We start from the raw sequence: 7,059 nt of genomic DNA, 5'->3' as shown, positions 1-7,059 counted from the left end.
AGCTGAATGTCAACTAGTTCTCTTTGGTATAGTGACTATGTGTATTCTTTCCATCTTCTTTTTTTATTGATTGGGATTAATACATATATCAAATCATTCCATAGTTCAATCACATCCAGCAGGAGTTTACATATGCTACCACAGTTCAAAATATTATTCTAAGCATTGTTTTTTAATGTGAACCCCTTGACATCATCAACCCTTCACCACACCACATCCTCTGTGTCCTCCCTCCCCCCAAAACCCTTATTCCACTTCATGACTCTATAGGTTCATCAGCCCTGGTTTTCATACCCCCGAAAAATAAAAACACATATACTGCAATTTTAAGAGAGTGGCCCACAAGGACATAAAACTCCAGAGATACCCCATAATATGTATAGTCAAAAACCAAACAAAGCAATACAACCGCAAAATACATAAGATTGAAGGCAGAAATCCTTGATCTTAATGAGCAAATGCTTCAAGTCCTCCTAACATTTAGCAAGCAAACTTGTGTCATCTACAAATAGAGGATTGCTAATAATCCTTCCTCCAATCTTCATACCACATTATTAATTATATAGTCCAACTTTTTGGATTATATTCTCAGCATCGAGATTGAAATTGCCAAGGATTTCATCTTGCTTGGATTAACAATCCATGCTAATAGAAGCAGCAGTCAAGATCAAATGATCCATCTCATGTCAATAATGACACTAGCTCCTCTTCTGAATCCAGATTTAAAAATTTTATTAAATCAATTTATTGGGGCTCATACAATTCATCACAATACATAGATCAATTGTGTAAAGCACATCTCAGATTAAAATTTTAATAGCTCCTTGTGGACACCATTTTTAAATTACCTTCAGCAAAATAATGCTTGCAAGTGATACTAATTATATTGTTTGATAATTTCCACAATCTTGGAAGTCACATTTCTTTAGAATTGGCACAGATATGGATGGATCTGTTCCCGTTGGTTGGCCAACAAGCTGCCTTCCAAATTTCTTAGCACAAATGAGAGAGTGCTTACAGTGTTTTGTCAGCCTGTGCAAACATTTCAATTGCTATTCCATCAATTACTGAAGCCTTCTTTTTTGTCAATGCCTTTAGTGCAGCCTGCATTTCTGCTTCAGCACCATTGGTTCTTAATCCTTTGCTACCTCTTGAAATGCATGAATGTTGACCAATTCTTTTTATTACAGTGACTCTGTATTCCTTCCATATTTTTGTATGATTGCTGTATCTATCAATATTTTGCTAATAGAAGACTTTTTATTGCATATGGAGGTTTGGATTTTCTTCATTCTATCAGCTTGAGCTATATTGGGCATATTCTTCCTTTTAAGTATTCTAATTCCAGGTCTTCGCATACTTCATTATAGTACTTTACTGATTTCTCAAGCTGCCTTTTGAAACCTTCTGTTCAGATCATCTTCACACTGTAGAATTCTACCAATTTCAGTCAGACTTTGATCAGGCACAAAATCAAGATACATTGATAATTATTAGTGATTGGTATGTAAATTTGTGAAACAAAGAAGAAGGAATAATAGTTGGAAAATGTGGCCTTGGTGATAGAAATAAACCTGGAACTTTCATGATAGAATTTTGCAAGACCAAAGACCTCTTCAGTGTGAACACTTTTACTCAACAACATAAACAATGACAGTACACATAGACCTCTCCAGATAGAATGCACAGGAATCAAATTGACTACATTTATAGGAAGAGATGGTCTAGAAGCTCAATTAAAACAGCCAAAATGAGGCCATGGCTAACTGTGAAATGGACTATCAATTGCTCATATGTAAGTTCAGGTTGAAGTCGAAGAAAATTTGAACCAGTCCACAAATATATACAATCTTGGTTAGAGCCCACTCAAATTTCTAGAGCATCTCAAGACCAGATTTGACATATTGAACACTAATGGCAGAAAAACTGATGATTTGTGGAATGACATCAAGAACTTCATTCATGAAGACAGCAAAAGATCGTTTTTTTAAAAACGGGAAATTTTTAAATCAGCAAAATGGAAGTCAGACGAATCTCGGTCTCGAATGTAAAGCAGTGAAAGCAAGTGGAAAAAAATGATGACATAAAAGACTTGGATAGGAAATCTCAAACGACAACTCAAGAAGATCCATGGGTCTCAGAATCATGCTTATTTTGTTGAAGGAAGACTTTTGAGCACCGAGAGCTTGCTGTACACTACTCTTCATTTTTCCTTATTGTTTATACATTTTTGTTGATTTAGGACAGCAGAGAATGAGGGTAAGCCTTATTTCAATGATTAAAGGTCATTTCCTGGTATGTGCAGGTGTTACCATTCATACAATTACTAAGGAACTATTTATCAAACATCTGCTGATGGTGCTGAATATGGCATACTATTGGAACCCAGACATATGCATGGTCTCTGAGATAAACAAAATCAAAATTCAGCCAGTGCAACTATACCACTTGTTAAATTATTAACATGAAACCATACTCATTTTTAAATAACTACTGCTTCTTTAAGAACCCCTCTGACATCTTAGCTACCCTAGGTCATCTTCTGAGAGTCTCAGCTATTCTCACAGTTCAACAAGTAAAAGGTAACAGCTGGCCAAGCCAGGTCCCAGTGCTCAAACTGGTATTTGTTCTGTTTGGATAGTCATCCTCCAAACTTGTTGTTCAGTATCCTACATATCATATCTGGGCAAAAGAGCTACTGATGTGTCAGGGTGGGTTAATCAAATGTGAATTTGGCCCTGGTTGCTGAATTGACTTTGACATCCATTTACATGAAATAATACATTCTTTGTGCTTGAGCCAAAAGTTCCTTTCACTAGGTAAAAAAAAAAGGTGAATAAGTTTCTCTACCTCTGAAATACTCACTGTATGGAAGTGATAGGCCAGTTGTTGTCAGAGGCTAGAAAAAGATCCAAATCTGCTTTCACTGGAAAATTCTCCACCATGGTCTCTAAAGATTTTACAGCAAAGTTCCATCTAGATGTCCCACTTTAGAATTCAACTTGTTTTGAAATGTTGAGTTGTTTCTCTGTATGCGTTCTATCCTGGCTATCACAGTAAGGTTTTACCTTTTAAATTCTAGATTCCCAGATGGAAAAGAATAAGGGGGGGAGGGGGGAGAGAGACAGAGACAGAGACAGAGACAGAGAGAGAGCCACTGGGACAAAACAAATTATTAAGCTTTTATTTTTTGTTTCAACATCAATATCACGATTGGGATGTTATACATTTGCGTATCGGTACACCTTGTTTTATTGCATGTTATTTTGTTGTGCTTCCGAGATAATGAGGTATTTGTTTTTCACCTAAAGGCTGTGGCAACCCTCTATCGAGCAAATCTATCAGCAAATTGTTTCAACCACATGTCCTCACTTCACGCCTCTGTGTCACATGCAGGTCATTTTCACAATAATTTAAAGTCTTTCATAATGCTACGGTACACTTAATAGACAGCAGTATTATGTAAACATTATAGGCAGTAGGAAATGAAACTATCCACATGACTTGCTTTATTACAATAATCACTTTATTGCAGTTGTCTGGAACTGAACAATGACAACAGACCAGAAAGGGTGGGCAAAGTTGGGAATGTTCGAGTTCTTCCTGATAAAAAAGACACAAGGCACTCTTCAGTGGCTGTCGCAGATTTAGACCTCAGGACCAGGTCCCATGGTCAGCTTGATGGTCCAGTCAGAGACCCTTTGGGACCTTAGGGTTTACAAAAGTTATCAGTTATCTGTTTTGGGTTTTTTTTTTTCCTACCAAACAACTCTTCTGTCCCACAACAGCAACCCTCTTCCATTTGTGAACTCCCTCTTTTCTCCTCCATGTATGCTGGAGGAGCTACCAATCATAGTGCTTTGTCCTACTGGCTAAAAAATAAGTATATGGCACAGGCTTTTCATAGATATCAGTAATTTGGGCTCTTTATCTACATTGGATCAATCAGAACTCATCTGGTTTCTTTCTCTTCCATGCAGGCTAGAGCCAGAATGTTTATTTTTTGAATTTTTTTTTTTTACATTGCTGAGGCAGATGGTGTTAAGCTTAGAGCTGGATAAGGCAATACCTACCCTCGCACTCACTGCAAGAATAAGCCCCATCCGTGATAGGAGACATTTAAGGCAGTATATGGAGAGAATCTAAGAAATGACGGAAACAGGGAATTAGAAAGAGATAAGAAGCAACTTTTCTTGAGCCTCTGGAGCCCACCCTTGACCTTGAAATACATGAAGCAGTGTATCCTCTGTGCTTGAGTCAACTTGAATGGGGCTTCTTTCACTAACTTATATCGTAATCCTCCATTAGCTGTGTCCATGAATTTATGACTGTAGACTTGAACTCACACACCTGGATAGTTGGTTACAGTCCAATCCCTCCTGTTTTCCCTCAAGATTATGATACTGAAAACAGAGAAATATGTTTCTAATTGTGTTAAACCACTAGCTCCATGGATAATAAATAGGATATGGCTACAGAAAGCTGTGTTATGCCAAGATATAGCATCCGGCTCACATATACATGTGGATGCTGAGCTGAGATGCTTGTAGTCCCTCTGTTCTGGCAGTGATTATTCCAAAAGATTGATTTTATTGCATGAGTTATTCATCTAAATCAGGTTTTCTTAAAGTGGCAGCTACCCCTCACATCCTCCTCCCAGGTGCTAGAACGATTCAGGGAGGCTGCACCAGCAGATACTGAAACTTTATCCTAGATTATGGGCCATTATACAAACCATTTTAATTGCAGGAGAACACTGTGTAATTCCCCCACCCCCCGCCCCCAAAAAAGGCCAAATAAGCTTGGGAACTTATGTTCTAAATATAGGAAAAAAGGAGCCTGGGAAAGGAGATATTTTGATGTAAACAACTCCATCCTATCTTAAGATAGAATTTGCTGTTCCAGAAAAAGCTTGCTATACACCTAGTAGGTGCTGAACTAGATTCTGGGTACCATGAAAATGGAAATACAAGAAAAGTTTTGGACTCTCCTTCCAAGAACTCAAGCTTTTTCAGAAGATAGGCACCAACAGTAGGTATAGTACAATGAGTTTTCATAGAGCGTTCTGGAATTTGAATGTCTGGGTTCAAAATCCCAGCTTAACCTGACGTCTGAGCATCCAGGAGCCACATGTAGATACTAATTTCATTTATTTAGCAAGAAACCGTCCATCTATGGTCTCAGTGCTTTTTCTTTTCTGTAAAGTGAAGATAAAAATAGTGCCTACATAATGCATACAGTAAATATTAAATCAAATAATAAACATGTAAAATGTCTGGTATATAATACATGTGTGTAAGGCAGAGTTCTTTAGAGAAACAAAACCAAAACATGTATGAATACATATATAAAGGGGTAGATTTATATAGCGAAAAGGACGACAACAGCAAATTAGTCCACACAGCAGGACAGAGAGCCCAGGTCAGTCACTTTCCTGGGAGAGTTAATATACTGAAGGTCCTTCTAACTCACACAGCCACTGGCTCCAGGCCAAGGAAGCTGGAGTGGTGAGTTGTAGGAGAGGCCAGCAGCGTGGCGTGATGAAGCAGTTCTCACTGGAATCGCACGATGTGATCTCACGAGTCAACGTAATTTGGGGTTTAGGGAGGCTTTCTGAGGTGTGGAGGGGGTAACTATGACCCGTGGATATTTAAGTCACTGAATTTAGCCATGCTTGAATGAACTTAATTGATAATCATTATTATTTTAAAATTTTAACTAGTTTTTCAGTTGTTTTCTCTGTAACACGCAGCTGTGTCCTGTCAACACAACTAGAGCAGTAGGAAGGTCAGTTCACAGGTAAACAAAACCCTCACCTTGAGGGCTAGATTACAGTTTTCGCACATGGCAAGTTGCCTTTGGTTCTCATTCAAAAGCTGTTTGCTGAGCCCCTAGAAGGGCTGTGAGACTTTTTATCAGTTTTGTTGGCACTTAATCGACATATCACATAATAGTTCAATCATATCAAGAAGAATTGTACAATCGTTACAATTGTACAATTGTACAATCGTTACAATTGTACAATTGTACAATCACTTTCAGAACATATCCTTTTGCTCCACCATGATTAAATCACCTTTAAAATGAGTTGTGTGAGCACCTTCATTCAGTTCTCGTCCTCACACCTGTCCCACCTTCATTGTTTACTCCTGATCCCCTCACACTTCCCATCTCCCCCTACACCACATCCCCTACAATTCTTCACATCAGTTATTTTCTCTATGCATCTACTTCTGTGCTTCACAAACAAGTAACCCCAAAAGAAAAAATTAAGAACTGAAATGAAAAGAAGTGGTAAGGATAAAATAATAATAATATAAAGATAAAAATATAAACACTGGGTAAGAAAAAAGGACCACCATCAATATTTTAAAAATTAGGGAAGAAGGGATTTTGTTCATGGAAAAGCAAGAGATCCTTGCACCTAGAACAAATTCAGATTGGGTCTAGAGGAGGGGAACTGACCAAGTATCAATTGTGAACCAGAATAATCGAATTACAATAATCTTTGTATGATAGGAAGGCTGTTTCAGACATTTCCTGTGGCAAGAGGGGATCTGCCAGGGGTTTAATTTGACTAGATATCTGCAGATGGGTTTTGGGCTGTCCCCCACAGCCTTCCACAAATTCGGTGTTCACAATTTTGGTTCTGACACTATTCCCTTCATCAAGTTTGGATTTTGTTTTGTCATCTTTACATCACACAAGCTGGTGTGCTTCTTCCATGTGGGCTTAGGTGACACTTCACTTAGATGGCTGCTTCATTGAATACAAGCCTTTAAGACCCCAGATCAAGGGTCCTCAAACTACAGCCTGCGGGCCACCTGCGGCACTCTGAGGACATTTATCCGGCCCGCCGGGTGTTTTTGCCTCCTCTGCCTGTCCTGCTTAGCAGCTGACTCATTCAGTGTACACAGGAATTTGTTCATAGTTTTTTTTATAGTTTTATTAGGGGCTCATACAACTCTTATCACAATCCATACATACATCAATTGTGTAAAGCACATTTGTACATTCATTGCCCTCATAGTGTTTGCTGCTCATCTTTTTATTTATTTA

Source organism: Echinops telfairi, unplaced genomic scaffold (assembly GCF_000313985.2).
Source record: "Echinops telfairi isolate 266 unplaced genomic scaffold, ASM31398v2 ScPeMD7_2291;HRSCAF=2852, whole genome shotgun sequence".
In the NCBI taxonomy this organism is placed as follows: Eukaryota; Metazoa; Chordata; class Mammalia; order Afrosoricida; family Tenrecidae; genus Echinops; species Echinops telfairi.
The sequence above is the reverse complement of the archived record's forward strand: the minus strand, read 5'-3'. Positions refer to the sequence as shown.